Here is a 21030-nt window from a genome sequence, read left to right on the forward strand (position 1 = left end):
TTGCCAAACAGTAAGGTACCTCGTTACAGGTTCTAGGATGACTTACAGAAGGTCTCTCATCATGTTATGCCACAATGGTCACTTTCTATTATCTGTCAAAAAGCAGCATATTTTGCTAATTCTTACAAGGTCTCATGTACGTATTTTATAGTGATTTCCACCAAACTGGAATATCCCTTCCTGGGGGGAAGAGGGAAACTCACTAAGACTCAGGAACTATATGAAACCCATACAGCTCAGGAAGTAAACAAAACTCATAAATCTCATGAGTTGAACATGTTTTTTGTTGTTTGTTTTGTTTTGTTTTTTGTTTTTTGTGTCTCTCCTGGAACTCACTCTGTAGCCCAGGCTGGCCTCAAACTCACAAAGATCCACCTGCCTCTGCCTCCCAAGTGCTGGGATTAAGGGTGTGCCCCACCACCGCCAGGCACACATGGTTTCATGTGCAGTAATAGTTGCTGGGAAAGGGAGACTCCCCAGTCAGCCAAGTTGTCTACATGTCTTGCAAAGAGATCCAGGGATGCAGCTTTTATGGGTCTTTACCCAGTACATTTGCCTTTGAGTCTCCCATGCATCCACAAGTAACCCATTAAACACCCAAGTTCACAGGCGACACTTGGTGCAATTATTTCATTGCCCTATTGTTGTGTCCTATCTGAAGTAAACAGTTGTTTGTTAACATCTCTCCATGAAAAGTAATACAACAAAAATTAAGGAATTTGGCAAGCAAAAAAATTCTACATGATTCTAAACATTAATATAGAAAATGTGTTAATTTATAAAACTCATTATTTCTTGGAGAGAAAGACATTCCAGACATTTATCACCATTGAAAACATTCAATTCTTATTAGCTCAGTCTTGGAGTAAGCAAGAAAGTAGTTCACAGATTTTCAGATGATATAATTTAAGCAAGACTTATAATAATCAAGTAAAGACGAAATGTATGTGTCTCAGTTTAATGAGTTTAATTAGAAATTCATATCAGCACCAGTTATTCCTGAGTCTACTCCTTGCCCTTATTATTCACATCCTAACACATTACTAATGTATACCCATCTCATTCTATTACCGCTACTTTTATTTAGGCCCACTTATTTTGACTTAGGATGCTTTGAGTAACACTGAATTCAGCTTTTCCTTTGGGCATTCTGGATCCTAATAAGCTAGTTTACATCCTTACAACCTACTTAGCGTTCATCCTTCCATTGCCAAATCACCCTTACCCAAACCCTCTAAACTCTTCACACTTAGTGTCGACATTCTCTCCAGATCTCATGATCATCTCAGGGTGTTTCCAAAGCTTGGCATCCTCTACTTCACTTCTCTGCCCAGTATATTGGTTTTCAGGTTCAAATCAAATATGAAGAGCTTATGGTCTCGTCTGGCTGGGGTCATTGCTGTGTGTCTTTGATTCTGTAATACCTCTTGTATGTCTATTCAGATTAACCACACAAATTTGTGTTGCTGTACTGTCATGTCTGCCACACTGAGCTGCTTTGAGGAAAGGGACCCTTAGTTTGATTAAGGCATTCTTCCCTACTCTCCTTCAGGATTGATTCAAGAATCCCTACTCCATGGATGTTCAGGTGCTCAAGTACTATTTATAAAATGTTCTGATATTTGCCTATAAACTAAGCACATCTTCATATGTAATTTCAATAATCTTTTAATTATTTGAAGTATCTAACACAATGTAAAAAGTTGTTCTGCACTGTTAAGAAAATAGTGAAAAACATACCCCTACACATTCAGTTCAGACATAATTTCCAAATACTTTTGATTCAGACTTGTCTGCATCCTCAGTTACAGAACCTGTGTGTTCATGTAGTTGATTATACTTAGAGGCATCTGGGGCATGTGAGCAGGATGAATAAGTTACCATTTGGAAAGACAGTTAAGAATTATGTGGGTTAAAAATTAACTGAAAAATTTAGATTCTGAAATGTTGAAATCAGAAAAGTAATTTTTCATAAAGACTTCATGTGGTGTTACAGTTTTAAGGCCCTGTAATAGATGATCAAAATGGTTTTAACATTTAGTTGAAAATATATTCTAATTATAAAAGTAAAACAATCATCACAAAATATTAGAATACATAAGCAAGATTAATAAATTTGGTAAAATTTTCAAAATTTTTTCAAACTGTATAGCAAATTTGAATAGAAAAAAACAGCCCTACTTATGGAATTATTTATGCAATGTTTATTACATTATGTGTGGTGTTCTTATAATATACATAGGATCAAATTGCTATTCTAATATCAAAAATAAAAACTGCCTTTGGAGTTCCTTTGAGGAGAAAAAACTAAAAGAAAGGAAAAAAATTAAGGGCTTCAATAGTATCACCCTGACAATATTATTATTTTGCTTTTTTAAAGTTTCAGCCTTTCTTATATACCATAACAAAAATGTGAAACAGTTTCTTGAATGGGTAGATATAGTAGAATGCAAACCTACAAACATTCTTTTCCTTTATTGTATTTTAGTTTACTTTATTCTGGTTTCTTTGTTTGCTTGTTTCATCCCTTAGAATGTCAAAGGCCTTCGATCTTTGAGGTATTGATAAGGAGTCTATTTTTATGCCCAATAATCCCTTTGTAGTAGAATTTAAAGTTAATTCTGCCCTGCCTCAGACTTGGAAACTAGCCTAAGTCAAACAGGTGTGACAGTCGTGGAGAAGTCAGATGGCTTCACTACATTTTCTGCCTCGTTCTTCCATGGTTTTCCTGACACACACTTTGCTATTTCTGGCCTCTACTGAGTTAGAAAGATGGGGAAGGGAGTATAGGGAAAGTTGCAACGATTACAGTCAATAATGACATACCAGCTGTCTCAAATGTTGGCTCCTTCAGAGAGAAGAGCTTCTGTAAAAACTCTATGGTCCATGCTCCCATGTTCTGTGTGCCAAAGACCCACCTCTGCACCACTCACGATTTGGACTGTGCTACCCCAGTTGCTTGCTCATGTCCCACCCTAAACCCACCATGACCATGCTCCACTGCACTCAACCCCTCTCTAATGCCTTCTCACCCCAGTGTTCCCTGCTAAGTACTCTTTCATACTGAATATCATGCACATCCCACCAGTCAAGACGTGACATGACAGAAGTTTAGAGGACATTCTTCCAGCTTATTTTCTTAGTTCTGCAATTTCACACAGCCTCAGACAGACTTTAGACTTTGATTTCCAATACAGGATCAGGCAATGAGCTCTATTCTAGCCTAACTCCAAGGAAAGAAGCAAAATTTTCCAGACTACTACTGTAAGTCTGCTCAGATCATCAGGTGACAAGGTGTCCTTAAACAGTTTCACATGAAAATTAGATTTCAAATGTTCTTTGTCATCCACCCTCAAATCTTTTCTAAGCAATTCCACAGACACATTACCTAGATTTCCTCCATATTCCATAAAATAATCATTCAGTATCACTTCATCAGATTCTCCAATATGACTTGTACTAGTTTTTAGAATATGGGAATTTAATTTGGCCCCATTTCATACCATGCATAGGTTCTTACACACCCACCTTAATCATGCTATAAACCACTCAATGTTAATATCACATATAATATAGAGCAGTTTAAGTGACATATGTTCCCTCATAGGCTCATTTTATGTGAACATCTGATCTTCAGTTGGTAGAGCTATTTGGAAAGGTACATAACCATTAAGAAATATACTTTGTTGATGGAATTATGTCACTGTAAGTGGGCTTTGAGGGTTCCTTAGCATTGGCCCACACTTCCTGTTCTTACTCTTTCCTTCCTGTGTGTAGATAAAACTGTGATCAGACAGCTTACTTGCATAGCTTGCCATCATGCTTTTAATGACTGATGTTGTACATTTCCTGCTAGGAAGGACTCTTTCCTCCTAGAATCATCAGCTAAAATAAACACCTTTCTCTGCTTTCGTTCATGGTATTTTATCACAGTAACAGAAAAGTAACTAATACAGAACAGATGTGTGCTGCCTTTTTATGACACTGCCTACCATCTATATTCCAAAACCCTGTCAAACACTGTGATATTTTCCATCTTGTTAATCTTTATCATTTAAAAATATTACATAAATGAACCTGATTTTGTTGTCAACATTTCATGTTGTTTTAAGCATTTTGCTAAGTGTATGTGATTATCTCATCTTGGTTTTTATTTTGTATCTCCCTTATGGCTAATGAGTTTGAACATAGTTTTACATGTCTTCTATTCTCAATATATCCTCTAGTAAAGTAACTGTTTATGTCTTTAATTCTCTTTCTAACTAGATTATTTGAGTTTTATTACAGAGTTTAAAACTTCTTGTTATTCATTAGAATTGTCATTTGTCAGATATATGGCATGTACATTTTTTTGAGACAGGGTCTCTCTGTGTACGTACCTCTGGCTGTGATTTCTGGAAGTCTTAGTTTCTTATGTATAAAACAGGGATAATAAGGCTTTCTTCCTTGCATACCTTACATGAAACCCAAAAGGGTTAGGTAGTAGAGTCACAAAATTTCTTAAGAACATCATGCGGTAGCAGTATTCAAGTCTGCTATCAAGTCATCTGTACACACATATGCATACTGTGTAAGTATCACATGCACAATATATAGGCATTATAGATAAAAAAATGATTCTAGTAAGCATGAAGTTCATAGAGCTAAAATTAATTGGGAGATAGTGGCAGCCATATGACAAACCAGCCTAGGAATAGCATTATAAAATGTTCCTTTCTAAACTAATCAGAAATTTCTAGTGCTCGAATTCATCAATAATAAATTAGATCATAGCCAACCACAAGAGGTTGGTTCAGGAGTATATGCATGGAAAGCTGTATTTTCATTCAGATTGTTTTGATAATGCTTGTCAAAAGGACTATAACTTACAAGATAGACAAAACAATATTACTGCTAATATAAACGTAATATTGAAAACTTATAATGGTAATTAATCACACTAGAATGTTTTGAAAACTCAAACTACTTAAAGTTCCAACACAAAGTATAACATCTCCATGGCTTTCTGAAGTTTAAATTTCTATAGTGGACACAAGAGGAAACTACTAATCTATCATTAGCAATATGCTCTGAACATTAACTCTCTATTTTCCCTTCATGAAACAGATTGTTTCATATTATTTATGAAATAATAGCCTTAAATAAGTACTGAGTGGATTTACACCAGTTATGTATGGATCATATTGATTTCAGCAAAAATAATTGGCTAGAACTTCAAATATGTCATCAGGCATTTCTTTAAAGAAAATGGGACTGCAATTGTAGGAAAACATATTTTTAATTTATTTTATGAATGCACTGAAAATCCAAAGTGGCACACATTACATTCTAATAGCACTCTGCAATAGACTCTGCAATAGACTCTGCAACGGCCTTAAACAGAGTGTTAAGATGAGTCCTTTCACAACATGGGTTCTGCTGAACTCTACAGCCAAGTACCAACAGGTGTCAGATATCACAAATTTATTGGAAGTTCTGGGTCACCTACACAGAACTTGTGAAAGATGCTCAAATCCTGTTTTGTAAGCCAGGGCTACTTGAAGTTTAAGTGTTAAAAATTTATGTGTTAGAGGGCACTGCTTATGTTATACATCCCACCACTGTCCTATTCTCACCTCAAGCACCAAGCTTTAAGACCTTTTTGAAATTCTTGAGAAACACAGCAATTAATGTCTGAGATATGTAAGAAATGTTCTTTTCTGAAATCATTGCTGTGGGGAGTGCTGGAGTATTCCTAGGGATCTTTTCATACCACCCAGAGTTTTCAAGGCAGTTATAAGTTGTACTTTAAAAAAAAAAAATGAGTATAGTCTTGAAATAACAATGCCAAGAGGGGTTTGGATAACATTGCCTAGAAGAAGCCAGATTCTGTGAATATTTCTCAAAGACCAAAGAAGGTAATAATTTTGGAAGAAAAAGCTTTCTGGGAGATGATTCAACTTCCATTCAAGAAAAATGTTCAGAGGAATGGAGTAATGGCAACAGATGCGATAGATTTCCAGTTTCACAGACTCTAGAGGACAAATGTTACATGAGTAGCCAGAAGAAAATACATTTCTTAGACCACAGAAAATGTAGTTAAATGTCCTAATGGAGCCATTTGAGAAATACATGTATCTTTCTGCTCCATTGGACCATATCATGCAATAACAAGTAATTATTTAACTTCACTACTTGAAACCACAAAGATTAATTTCTTACTCATGCAACTTGTATATTTGGTTAATGTAGGTCAATTACAGGCTCTTCTCATTGAAATCTCAGTGGCTCATGCTAAGGAATGGCCATCAATGTCACTGACTCCAATATCAGAATGAAAAGGAAGATTGTGGAGACCTATCAGTGATGGCTAGTCTGTTTGCAATTTATTGGTTACAACTAGTTGTGTGGCCTCACTAAATGCAGATGTCCAATTATACCACATTTACACGAAATATACAGCTAGATAAGTGTGATGATGTTTACATGTACTAAACCTTCTGGAGAAAACACAAAGAATCACTTTAAGAATAGAATTTACCAAACTTAGGGGAATCTTAAGGTGGGATGTATTTAAGTCAAGCCAGACAGAATTAAGTTTTACCTTTTCCTGATTTCTGAGGTTCTATAACAGAGACATCCTGTGCAGAAAGTATAGGAGCCAGCTATACAGAGGAGGCTGACCAGATTTCTTTATTCAAGGACATGAGTTCCAGTAAAAATCTGGCTGGAACTAAGCTGAAAGAAATTTCCTAGTGTTAAATGAACTTTTAGGATTTCTCTGATGAATATTATATAAAAGAAAGGATACTATATGAAAACTAGCGAAAATCATGGCAAAATTATATTTTCTATAATAATAAGTAAATAAAATATGATCACAAAGATTTGTGATGAGAAAAATACGTAGCCATATAGTATATCCTCGAAATAATAAAGGGTACAAAGAAGAGAGGACAAGTTTGCTTAAATTAGAAGCACATGTAGCTGACACAGGAATTGGATTGCCATTACCAAGTCGAAGGTTAGCCTGGACTAATTAGAAAGATGGTGTCCAAAGTCAGTTTTTAAGCACATGTATGAAAACGTGTAAGTGATATGTTTCATGGAAATATAATATCAAAAAGAAAGTAATTGAGAACACAGTCCTTCAAAATGAATCCAAATCAAACCAAAGCTATGGAGATCCCTTCAGAAAAATCAGGGAAATAACACAAACAGGGAAATAACACAAACAGCCCAAAGAGTCACTGAAGCTGTAAGGTAGGTAGCTATTACTGAAATGGGGAGAGAGTTTAGAATCCCACTAAACTGACCAAGAATTTCTCCAAGACACATACAATGAAAATTAGACCTAAAAATTCTGTGAGAATTTTGATATAAGTCAAAAAAAGAAAAAAAAAAAAAAAACCTTGGACAAGGCTCTATCATGGCAAATGAATGGCAGAAAATCTTATTAAGCTCTCTGTAAGATTACCAAATAAGAATGCTAGGCAGAGAAGAAGAAACATAATTTATTTCCTACAAACTACGTTCAGGCACAAAGTGATAACCCTTTCAACATCAGGACACAGTAACGGTGGTAATACCAGAAGAAAGCTGCTGTTAAATCAGTAACTGTCTGAGCTCTGAGCTTTGATTATATTTTTACCCCTGCTAGTGATACAGAAAGCATTACAGAAGAAAATAGGACATATGTACTTGAAGAGATGAAATACTCCAAATTCAAAAGTACTGATCATTAATTCAGATTGGCTATAATTTGAAAAGAGATAAATCTCGTAGTTCCTCCACCATTTCCAATCCAGGCAGAGACAAATGTGTGAAAGTTACCAACTTTATCTTTACATGTTACCCATCTAGTTTATATTGTTATTCTTGTTTTATAACCAGTCAACTAAAATCTTATTGAAATTTGGAGAATCTATGTTATTAAAAGGAAATGAAAGTCTACCAGAATAAACATTTAAGGTTTATTGCTTTTCTGTGCAAATTTTCTGTTTAGTTTTACAAAGTAGCACACTTAATTGCACTTGTTTGTTTTATTATTGGCTTTTATTTATGAACTTAACACAAGAACAACTTTTATATAAGTACTGAGTATAAAATTCTACTTTATACCAATATCTGCCCCAATATCTGCAACTCCAGGTTCAGTACACAGGACAGAAAAGCCTATGTTACTTGTTTTATATCTTAGGAAACTAATACCTCCAGAGATTACATTGGAGATGAAATTCAGCAAATAGCAATCAATGGCAGAGTCAGAATTTGAAATCAAATCTATAACCTTATTTACTATATGCAGACATATATAAAAAATATCGATGTGGTTTTATAAATAATTTAAAATTCCATCCTCTTAAAATCACATGTCAGTAATGAGAAACATTTTTGACATTAGGTTTTGAAAGATAATAAATAAAATAGAAATTTTACCCTCCTGAATCACATGCTTTAGAAGGATACACAGGCCAATTAGCACAATTAGTAATAACAATAACCCCATTAAGTATACATATATAAGACAGGCTTATGAAAAAGGAATTTTTGATTTGTTTGAAGCCTCGAAAATGGTTTGCTGGTGTCAGTAGACTAGTTGTCAAATAATGAATATGAACTGCCTATGTGATCTAGGAATGTCTCTTTTACTTGGAGGAAGGTCAAAGTGCAATACCTTGGGGATATATGGAAAAACATTGAGTGATTTTATTCATGGTTCTACATTATTTTAATTTTGAGTACTGTTTCCAAATGTAAATTGTAAGTATAAATTATTAATTAAATTCATTATCACTACACTCGTATAAAGCAATCAGTATAGTTGGAATATCTATGCTCGTTCTTACTTAAAAAAGAGAGCTACAGGAAAGGTAAATGTTTCATCCCCTTTCTTCCAAAATGCAAATAACTTCCATGATTTTCTGCTGCCTCTCCTGACAGAACATCTGGTGATCATCCATATTCTAAAGCTTTAATTTGAAACCATTAATTTCTATTGAATCAAACCTCACACCTTCCCTTGAGCTTTTCATCAATCACCAAAACCTCTTTTTTTTCAGTGAGTGAACAATGCTTTTAGCTTTCTTCTTCTACTTTCCATATCTACAGTCAGAGGGCCTAAGAAGAGATGGCAGGACCATAAGGACACTCATGCACTCTGTCTCCTTCCAGTATTTACTTAAAGATAATTATTTTATAGGCTACATAAGCACCTGTGAATAACAGAATTTTTATCATTTCACATTTATTTCAATCTTATTCATACCTAGTTTAAGTAAAATGCAAAACACAACATGTTTTTATTATAGTTTCTCTGACAGCCTACATTTCTACTGTAGATTTATTCAGCCCCTTATAAAGAGAATGCTAAACCCAGAACCAACCATGTATGCAAATGTTTCCTTATAACTTGAGCTCCCACAAAAGCTCATCACTAACATAGAAATATGTTCTAGAATGTTCCCCAGTGACTGCAATCAAGAAGCTTGAGAAGATAAAAGAGAAAATGTACCAATTAATTTAGTTAGGAAGAGTGGGGCTTATAGAAAAATTAAAATTAACTTTTAAAATCATGTATGAAATAAGCTAATACGGGCTTTAATGTTTGAAGATAATGTTTAAGATATATCAGACAATTACTAAAAAGAATGTTTTAAATGGAATATATTCAAGGCATGAGTAATGGGACAAATAATTAAAGCTACTCATGGGAAAGATACAAGAGGAAGCATTACATCCATCATGTGTACCCACATCTCATACACACATGCCACATTATTTTTCACATTGCTATTGCTAACCTAAAAACAACAGAAAAATGCTTTTCAACAATATTGAAAAGAAATCCAATTATTCCAAACACACTAACATATGATTTGTGGAGGACATTGCCACTACTTAAGAATATAGCATGTGCTGATATCCCTGTGTGGATGGAGAAATCTTACAAGGTCCCATTCCAAGACAAAGAACCAAAAGCAATCAATGTCTGTTTAGACATGGAGAATCAGTTTTCTCCAGGGACAAGTTCTCTGATAGGTTATTCAGTCCCAAGTGGTCAGCCCTAAACATGTGTACAAAGGAGCAACACTATCTTATTTAGGGTTTCTGCTGCTGTGATGAACCACCACGACCAAAAGCAACTTGTGGAAGAAAGTGTTTACTTCAGCTTATAGTGCCTTATCCTAGTTGATCACTAAAGGAAGTCAAAGCAGGAATTCAAACAAGGAGGAACCTGGAGGCAAGAGCTGAAACAGAGACCATGGAGAAATGCTGCTTGATGGCTTTCTCTTCATAGCTTGCTCAGCCTTCTTTCTTATAGCACCCAGCACCACCAACCTGAAAGTGGCAACATCCACAGTGAACTTGGCCCTGTCACATCAAACCTCACTTAAGAAAATATACCACATGGTTGCCCACAGGACAAATCTAGTGGGCATTTCCCCATTGAAGTTCCATTTTCTAAAACAACTCTAACTTGTGACAAACTGTTATAAAACTAGTGAACATAAACACTAAATTTATGCAGTATACTGTGTATATACATCTGTGTGTATGTAACAATAATCATGAAAGATGATTAGTAAAGAGGTCATGAATTTGAGAGGGATTGGGAAACACAGGAGGAGCTGGAGGGGAATGGGAGGGATGCAAAGGATGTAAAAACAATACTCATGTCTAAAGACTTTAAAGATAAAAATTGAAATTAAATATTAGAAAAAAAACAAGAAAATTTCTATTCAGCCTCCATTTTCTCAAGTATTTTCTAGTCTCTAAGTCTAGATATTCCTGCTTCCTGCCCATAGAGCATCCTCCTCATTTCTTCAGCACACTACTTCCTAACCTGTCCAAACTTTAGGTGTCAGGGAACCACAGAAGCTTTACTTTGTAAATCATACATCTATACAATATTTGTTTAATATGAAAATCTACATATGAAGAAAAGAGCTTCAATCAAATTAAATGACTTAAGGATTTACCTTAAGCAATATGGATCCCTAGTATGAAGAATAATGTTTCTCTTCATAATAGGGCTTGGAGGATAAGAGAAATTCTTTCAAATGAGAAATGCATATAAAAATGGTACATAAGAATTTAATGTGGTAGAAAGTGCACTGTAGATAGACCTTGAGTTTCTTAGCTATGAGAGGAAACAGGCTGAAGTAGAAAAGAGAAATGATCTGAATTCATCGTTTACATAAATAGCTTACTACTGTATGCTCACCAGATAAACAGTATCTCTTAGAGAAATTTTCCTGAACCCTCTCAAATGTCATAAATAAACCCATGTGGTTGGATTTTCTTTCTTTCATGCATCAAACAAAATCTTTTATTATGTGTTCAATTTATTTTAGTTGGCTTTCTTGCTACAATAGCCTATAAGCATTTTTTAATCATGGGGTTTATCACAAATGAAATTCATATTAAATACCTATTGTATTAATCCACTTTAGATATTGTTGTTCTACAACTGCAATTTTCTTTATCACAATAGAATTCAGATATTTATCTATGATGGTATTTAATGACTATTTCATTCATCATACTCTAAACCAACTCCCATTTCATGAGTATTGCAAATCTTGGCCACCCGTGTTGGGCATATGAATCATCAAGCTTTCACAATTTAATTAGGTGGTTTTACATCTTTCTTTTAATGTGCCTCATTTTTATTGCCTCATTTCCAAGATCAGAAGAAATTCCTTTTGGCTTTAATATAATATTTTTAAGTATTAAATTACCCCTACTTTTATTTTAGTTTTTTTTTTCTAATCAACTTTAGGGACTTTCCCTTCTATTCCCACTTTGATAAAAGGTTTTCCAGGAATTATACATCCAATCACTAGCACAATGAATGAATTAATTAATAGAATTTTCTCAAACATTTTAATTTATATTTGTGAAGTAGTTATATGCTGGTTTTTATTTTATACATGTCAATATAGTGAACCTTTTACTTCTTTTATAAGGTTATGCTACCACTGCATTTCTGGAATGAATCAACTTGTCAATGACATTTTACCACATAAATCTTGTTAATATTTACATTTTTTTTACTTTTATTAATAGGGTTTAGGTTTATTTACCTGACAGATATTGGTCTGTAACTTTATTATTCTTCTCCATGATATTGGTATAAAGGTAGTGCTGACCTTTGGATGAGATGGGAAATAATACCTCCATAATTTTCTCATTTGGAAGAAATAGGTATTATTTCTTCCTTAAATGGTAGAGGGACTTTATTAGTGATATCATTTGTGTCAGTATTTACTTTAGCAAATGATTTTAGTGTCTTGTTTCATTTTGAGTTTGTACAATTTTTTTTTTTTTTTTTTTTTTTTGGTTTTCAAGACAGGGTTTCTCTGTGTAGCTTTGTGCCTTTCCTGGAACTCGCTTTGGAGACCAGGCTGGCCTCGAACTCACAGAGATCCACCTGCCTCTGCCTCCCAAGTGCTGGGATTAAAGGCGTGCGCCATCACCGCCCGGCCGAGTTTGTACATTTTATACCTGATATTTTTATATAAAGTATATGCCATGAAATTTACTTAAGTGAACACATAAAGGTTTTTAGTAAAGTGCTATATTTATGTGTCCTTCACCACAATCCAATGACAGAATAGATTCAACTACACTAAAAGATTCTCCATGCCCATTTTCACTTTCATCCCCCATATGGCAGACAAGCACAACTATCAATCTCTACAGTTATGTTTGTACATTTTATATAAGCAAAACCATGCAATAGCTTTGTTTCTGATTTCTTTAATGGAATATACTGGTTTAACGGTCTTCTAAATTATGGCTTGTCTTTACTTTACTCCTTTTAACTGCCGAGTACTTTTCCACAGTATGGATCTACACTATTTAGCCATTTACAGCCAGTTTTGCAGAGGACGTTGTGCATAAATACAATGTCCTTTGAAGATACGGAGCCATTCACGCTTGACATTTTTTCTTGTGTGTGTAATGGATCAGTGGAGACTCAGGACAGCACCTCTGAGGGTGCTTTGTTCAAAGAGAAACTAGGGCCAATAGTGACCCTAAGGAGGGAATCTCAAAAGAAGTGGCTAGAATGCAGGTCCATGAAGAGGGAAAGGGAATACTGGAACAGGAGGGGTTAAATGGGATGGGAAATGGGAGAGCGGGGCAGATGAAAGAATATGGGGAGATATAATTAATACTAAAGACCTTGGGAAATGCCATTCAGAAACCTGCTACAGTACATGCTTGCTAAGATATACATGTACATATATATATATACATATATATGTATATATATATGAGATGTATGAGATTTAAATGAAATTACCCTATATAAGGAGACAATGGTCCCCTCCCCACCAGAGGCTCTCAATAAAAAGCTCAGCACCATGTAGGGTTTACCTCTGAGTTGATGGAAAGTGGGTGTCCTACATATCTCCTCAAACATTACAGGTGTTTGCTTTGGGTTACTTTTAGAACTTGAGGGAGAAACAATATTCCTGAATATCCTAAATCCTTGAGTAATAGAACATGGAGAAATAAAGGTGATATGGACATGAGAGCTTCATCCCTACTGAGTAGTCTTCATAGTAATGGAGAGTCATGCATGAGACCAGGGAAGAAAAGTGATAAATATTCTGACCTTCTGTCTGCAAGCACCAGAGCAACATTAAACCTAGCAAGGTATACCTACTTGTTAATTAACAATAAGGCTGTTATGGGAGTAAACAACCATTGTCTGACTGGATTTACAGCTTAATCGAAAAGGTGGGATTCATGCCTGGTAACTTTAACTGAGCCAAATATCTGTGAGAGTATCAAGGATTGTTCTTCCCCTAAATGGAAAACAAAACAAACTTCTACCTTAGTTTTTAACTATATACCTACAAATACATGCATCACTCAGTGCTCATCACCTAAGTTCTTAACTTTATACCTATAGATACACACCTGTTTCAACCCTCATCAGAGGTTTCCTTTCTAAGTAGATAGTGATTGCTATAAAAATCCTTCACTGGTCAACGTGCAAAAATTAAGAGACTCTTTTCAATATTTGAATATTCAACTCTAAACTGGGCATCTATAAAACACCCCCCAAGTCCCTGCAGAATCAGGGATCATTGGAGAACAGGGGACAGAAAGAAAGAGGACAGCCAGCAGGAATAGATGCCTGCAGCAAAACCCCATTTTCCAGACATGACAAGGACCATTGCACACATGAACTCATAAAGGTTCAGACTGCATGCTTATGACCTGCACAAAATCAAGCATTCCAAAATTCCAAAATGGATGGAGGAGAATCTCATGAAGTCCTACCCCTACTGAGAAGCTACTGACAACTGATGGTTGCTATTGGATGGAGAATCAGTTTTCTTTCAGGCATGTGGGATTTGCTACTTATGCTCCAGTAGATAGTACCACACCCATGCACATATACACAGCACTAAAAGGACTGCGTGAGATAAAACAAACAAAACAAAACAGAAAGCACATGCATTCGGGGTGGGGTTGGGGAGTTAGGATGATGGGTGTGAAACTAGAGAGGACAGAATGGAGATAGATTTCACTGAAAAACATATGTATATTTGCAATCAACAATGAAGAGACATATATACCATTATATGCCAAGTATAAAATCGATCATGTTAACATTAATAATTGTTCATATATTAATTGATATAAATGAAATAAACTAGGCCAAGGTTATTGTATGACTACCTATGAGTGAAACTGCATGAAAGAAACTATATGTGAACCATAATCATAAGCTTAATGAGCACATTCTAATCATCATATATCTTCAGAGGAACCTCTATCTTTCTCCTCATCCATATGTACACACACACATTTGCCTCTGCAGGGTGAGAGAATTATATGTGCATGTGTGTATATGTGTGTGGCTCAAGTCCAGAAAAAAAAGTATTAGGATGGATAAAAGCACCTCCCTTTTGGGCAATGGAGCCCACTGTTTCATAACTCAACATTTCCCATGAGGCATTATTGCTGACTGCCAGGGAACATCAATAACAATACACATTTATGCTTGGTTTTTCCCTTCATGCTGGCTACTAGGTAGATATCTTGTAGCTAACCATAGTTACATTATATTAGAATGAAACTGTATGAAGACACAAGGTCCTCTTATGCAGTCCAATTGAGAATCAATTTCACACACTCTGTAGTGCTACATCTAGAAGCTGAAATGTGTCAGGAATTGTAAATTTCTGTATCTATTTCTGTTATGCTGAAATTTAATTATTAATTTTGTAAATATGATAATTCCCTTTTTACAGGCATATTGCTATTATGTTCTATTATCTGAAACAATTTGTTTGCTAGCCTAGATTTATAGGCTTCGATTTAGTCTTACTTTATAATGAAAATAAACTCATATTGACAGTGAATCCAAAGCTCAAAAGAAGGAAATGATATTTGACTTGAAGTTACAGTTAATGAACAGAAGCTAAGCTTAATATTAAGCAGTAAATATAACTACAAAACACAACAAAATGTATTCCAGTTACAAATCCTAATGGTCTTCTTGACTTATCAAAAGACCACATAAGTATGTCAATGAAGTTTTAGAATTTTATTCAAATCCAAATTCATTAATATCTACTAGTTTCTTGCTAATTCACTTGGCAAAAGAAACACATAACTAACAGTGCTGGCACTGAAATCACTAAAAGAAAACAGGACAAAGGGGATAGTTGATCTCCTATGGCTAGTTCTGCTATGAAAACTAAGATGTTATATGAGGCTTGAGTTTAATGTTATAGATTAAGCTACTGAACCAACAGTCCACAAGCTAAATACTCTAAAAATGTTCATGGATATTGAATAACTTTCCTGACTTCAATGGAAGCAATCACAGTTACTACCTGTGTCATATTAATCATATGCAAAGATATAGATACACAAAGATGTGTGTGTGTGTGTGTGTGTGTGTGTGTGTGTGTGTGTGTGTGTGTGTGTGTGTATAATGGCTTGATTGGAATTAAGGTTTCCCAAAAGTTGTTAGTAATTTCGGAACAAGTGCACTGGCTAGAGCAATCTGCTCATGATAAACAGGGTGCATTTGATTACAGTGAAGTAAGTCACTGGAAGTAGAGAGATGCAAACTCCACAGAAGCCCATTCATCTCCACTGACTTTTCAACCCTCTTTGCTTCCCAGAAGCAAAATCAAGGAAGTTGCTGCCCAATGAAAGTGACATCCAAGCAACTACCACCTATTTAAAAATGAATTAAGATCTACTAACTGAAAAATACCTCACACGAATATTATTCAGAAGGAAATAATTTAAAGAGAAGAAGAAAAAAATAACATTTTAAAATGCACAGCAAAAAAAAGAAAACAAGCAAAAACCATAAAGTAACAACCGTGAGCACAGTGGGAGAGGTAAGCCAGAGACCTAGGATTTAACCTGTCTGCAGTGGTCTACTTTATCTAATTATCAAATATGTTTTACAAATACAATTTATTTCTTTCATGATATTTATTGTTTTATGTTTAACCAGATTTTAAAGTTTGTAAAGCTAAAGTAACCCCTAAACCATAAGAGGCTATGGCTTGCTACCGTATCGTCTCATCAAAATCATAAAAAGCTTAGTTTGAGGCCTTTCAATGAGGGAAATGTTCCTATAAAATCAGAAAATTGATTTTCTTTTTCATCTAGCAGGCTGCCTTGTGGATAAAAACCAACCAGACTGGAGAAACAGTAACTGCCAAGCCTTCTGCATATAGGGACCACTTCTGTGTGTACTGCAGGAAAACATTTCCACCTAGAGTCCTTTCCCAGAATATCTGAAGACCAAATGAAATCAACCATAATGACTACCAGAGCCAGATAATAATCAGTTTTTAATTGAAGCATCAAGCCAATTAATTTGTGACAACTTCCTATCAGTTCTGATTCTACACATGAAGTTTCATAGGAACCTGGCCATTTTCAGCTCCAGAGCATCCCTGGAAGAGTTCAATATTTGGTCCTTTCTAAAACTGCCATTACTAAGGAGAAATTATTTTAGAGATAGTGCCTCAAAACTTAATTCAAGATTGCAAAGCAGCATCACTTGTTTGATTCAATAAAATTTATGAAACACCATACATTTTAAGCCTCAAACAGTTTTTAATTTAAAAAAAAAACTTTTGCTTTTAAATATGTTTCAGAAAGACAAATGAACCCTAAACTTTACTTTACTTTGGTTAATTCTAAACATACATGCTATGTGTCTGTATGTGTAGATAACTATGTAGACTGATGACCATCATTTTTATATCACAAAATTTCTAAGGACAGTATATTTTAAGAACTAACTAGTTTTCTAAGAATCTGGTAAGATATGTATTCTTGTTTCCCCTGAAAAACAATATAAATATTCTCCAGATGATAGTGTGTAATAGCCTGTAATATAAAGCATCAATACATTGTCTAGCCTCCATTGACATTAAAATACAACCATTATATGAAAAATTTACTTCCATATATAGATTAATCAATAGGTAAATAATGGATGCCTTCCACATGAATGATAACCAAACCACTTCATCATCAGTAGTCAGTTGAGCAACTTGAGAACTTTAAGGTGAAAATTAACCATGTCAATACATATGCTGGCTTTCAGCAGCAGGAAGTGCTTCAGATTTGTCTGCCTCACAGTTCAGTACTGAAAGTAATATACACTAATAAAGTTGGTGAGAGCATCCATAAAAAGATCTCTTTTTTAAAAAACATTAACCATTGCTTCTCAGTTCTGAAAATCATTTTTCCCTGTCATTTTCATCTTATGACCTGGTATATCAGAGCTAGGTCTTGACTTTTATTCACTATTCCTAGAACATAACAATGATCTATTTTTTCCTTCCTTGAGTACTATTCCATAAGAAGGTTAATGTCTCAAGAGGTGTAACAACCATGCTTAGTGCACTCTAAAATTGTGTTAGAGTAGAAAATGACCACACGTGATAAGCACAAACTCTACACAGCACACTGGAAAATGTATTTTCAGCACTCTGACAGACATATGGTAATCTCACCGAGGATGCACAATATCTTAAATATTCATTTACTCTTTTGTGGCTTATGCACAACAATCAAACACATCCGGTGGCCACCATGGCCAAGTCAGTACTTAGCAGAGATATTTCTTAGTGCATTGAACATACTGGAAAATGTCAAAGGCAGTGTGAAATATGAAGAACCTTGCTTCACCAAATAATCTGAACTCAAAGCCATTTCCCAACAACAACCCCACCACCACCACCACTACCACCACCTCCTCAGGAGCCTTAACTTCACCCTCCTTCCACCCCATGACGTTCAGGCCATGACTTCCTACTCATCTTTTCTTCCCCTCTCCAAGTCATTCAGTAGCTTTGCTCTGTTCTCAGTCAGTCCCTTGGGCAAAGAGCTTAGTAAAATGCTGAATGGAGCGACTTCACCACCAGGTGAAGAGGAAAGGGGAAGAAAAGCAGAGGGTGTGGTACTCCCTTTTTGTCACCACACCCCATCCCTTGAGTCTTGCACTCGGGTCCACTGCGGCTCAGAGGGGGGACCTAGCAGATCGCCTTGCTGAGCTCCTAGCAGTTAGTGACAGACAGCCACCTAGCACACATTGCCAACAACAACAAAAATATTAAGAAGAAAAAATATTATTAAAAAAAAAACACTGCCCTTAAAGGAAGCAAATGTCCAGAGTAGGAGATGAAACAGGGATTAGTTCGAATGCACAGTCCCCAGAATGCCACAGAAAAGAAGGACCTCACAGATCACACAACCCCCCCTTCCTTGGATGCCGTCTGAGTATCAGCCTGAGAATTTCCCAAGACCAGAGGTTAGGTTAGAAGTAGAGAGAGGCTTTACCTCCTGGGGCTGCCTTCAGGGTGCAGACTAAGGTTGCCTTCCCGAAGTGGATCTGGCTCCCCGCACAGCTTTCCAAGGCACAGCCTAGATTCCGACTTGGGTCCCGGCGAGCGGGCGCTTAGCTACGAGGAGCACGGGGACTCGGAATCACATCCCCCGGGGACCCCCTCTACAGCGCCGCCTCGGCCACCCGGCGGGCACACTCTTTCCTCGAGCTGCCCCTCAGCCGCCCGGCGCCCCCACACCCACCCGCTTCGCCGCGCCTGCTGGGAGCCTCTAGCGGAGGCCAAGCGCAACACAGCCGACCCGCTGCGCCCGGACTCCCCACCGACGCCGGCTGCAGGGAGCGGACCAGGTGGCGGCGTGGACTTCCAGATCCCAGCATCCCGCCCGCCTACTCCAGCCTCACCTGCCACCCAGTGTACTTCCTGGACCAGGGCCTACAGCTCCCTATCGCAAAGAGGGGATGAATGTCCGGGGCTAAAGAAAAACCTCTCCAGAATAGAAAATAAAAACAAAACAAGAGCCAAGCCCAGATATAAATCAGCCTGGACAGAGGACCCAGCCCCAGATGCAATCCCCAATAGGTATCCAGAAGTGTGAGGATAGGACACTCCCTTTTGCCACCTCAACCATCTGCACCGGCTGGTCCTCCACTTGCCTGCCCGGAGCCATTCCGCTCGGATTGTGCAGCTGCGTGGCAACAGCCTGGGGGGTTCCGCGTAACTTGCCTTATCCCCCCACCTCATCCCCAATATCTATTTTAAGTTATTCTCTCTGGAGAATCAAGCAGCAGGTTTGCGCTCTCTTACCTTGAGAGGCTGCTCATGCCCCTTCGTGTCCTTAAAATCCAAAGCCAAGGAGGATGAAGCGCACAGGAGTCCGGGGTCTTCTTCCAGGCGTCCCCCTGTCTCAGCTTGCTCGGCGTTTCCTTTCAAAGGGGCCAGGGAGGGAATGTCGGTTCTAAAGCCCTGGCAGCCCAGGCGTCTCCAAACCCTCACGCCTGTGGCCACGGAGACAGGGACAACCTTGGCGGCAGTGGAAGCCTCCCCTGTCCCTGCTCAGGCAACTTGGCTGCGGATCCAGTTTTCTTCTGTGACCCCACAAATGCGTTGGGCAACCAAGCCCTGTAGGGTTGTCAGGGTGTCAGGAACCTGGGTTCCTCTCTGTCTCTCGCCACCGTACCCCTCCCCCTTCTCCCGCCAAGTGGGAAAACCTGCGCTCGGGCGGCTTCGGTGCGGAGCAGGTGCTAGCAGCAGAGCCACGCCGAGGATCGCCCTCCACCGCGGTGTCTTGGTTCCAACCGCTGCGCCCAGGCGTCTCTGCCGAGGAAACTTTGAGTGGAGGCCGCAACCGGCGAGGGGCGGGTGATGGGAAGCCGGGTGAAGAGGCTGGGGAGCTGGGAAGGAGGGACACCGGGCGGGCGGCGGGCTGCTGCGTCCCGGCGGCCACACTCAGCGCGCGGACTGCGCGCACACACGCCCGGCTCACACGCACCGCTCACACGCACACCCCCGCGCGCGCGCACCAACACGCACGCCCAGCCTCACGATCGCGGCCCCAGGCCACAGGCGAAAGCTAGATGCGAACCCGCACTAGGGGTTCCCAGAATGGGAAGGATGGTGACATCGTTCGTACCTCCTCTCCAGTTAACGGAGCCCTCAAGTCTGTTTCACCTTCGCCGTTCTCCCCGCCCTGTCTCTCATCTCCACTCCTAGCTCTTCCCGGTGGTCAGCTCTCCTCCAGGAACCCTGAACCCGGAGATAGCAGGACTTCAGAGCCTCTTCCCATCCCCACCCTTCAGAGTGACCAGCGCCCCTTCTTCAGTGGAGAATTGAAGTTCCCGCAGCACCTCTCCAAGGAGCAAGGGACTCCCAGACATCCTTTGAATGGAGGAATCTTGACACCATTTCCTGGACAGAATCTCCTCGCGACATTCCCTCCTGCCCATTCCATAACTTTGTCTCAAAGAGCTCCCGAAGTTCACTTAGGTGGTTTTGCAAAGAATTGACCAAGGACTTGTGTTGGCCAGCTTTTGGATCAGGACTAATTTCGGGTTCTACGCTTTTATTAAAAACTGGATGGTAGCGAGCGAAAGAGTCAGCGGGAGAAAGAGGAGGAACTAGAAGCCTGGAGATCCAGCCCATTTCATTTCCCCTTCCAGTATTTTGGCAGAAGTAGTGGTGCAGGTCTCCTGGTAGC

The 21030-nt window shown here is 38.0% G+C and overlaps 1 protein-coding gene across 5 annotated transcripts in view; it reads right to left on the bottom strand.

Moving 5' to 3' along the window:
- Positions 1–20354, bottom strand: part of Lingo2 (leucine rich repeat and Ig domain containing 2) — a 1165708-nt gene extending 1145354 nt beyond the window's left edge. For 2 of the 5 annotated variants that reach the window (XM_015994223.3, XM_042270975.2), the window contains exon 1: positions 19641–20354. The gene's annotated coding sequence lies outside the window, so the exon portion shown is untranslated. Of the gene's footprint in view, positions 1–18828; positions 19090–19640 lie in introns of those variants that run through there. The other 3 variants (XM_076564048.1, XM_042270980.2, XM_042270976.2) reach the window with 3 other exon arrangements.
- Positions 20355–21030: the final 676 nt, after the last annotated feature.

This window comes from Peromyscus maniculatus, chromosome 2 (genome assembly GCF_049852395.1).
Source record: "Peromyscus maniculatus bairdii isolate BWxNUB_F1_BW_parent chromosome 2, HU_Pman_BW_mat_3.1, whole genome shotgun sequence".
NCBI classification, from domain to species: domain Eukaryota; kingdom Metazoa; phylum Chordata; class Mammalia; order Rodentia; family Cricetidae; genus Peromyscus; species Peromyscus maniculatus.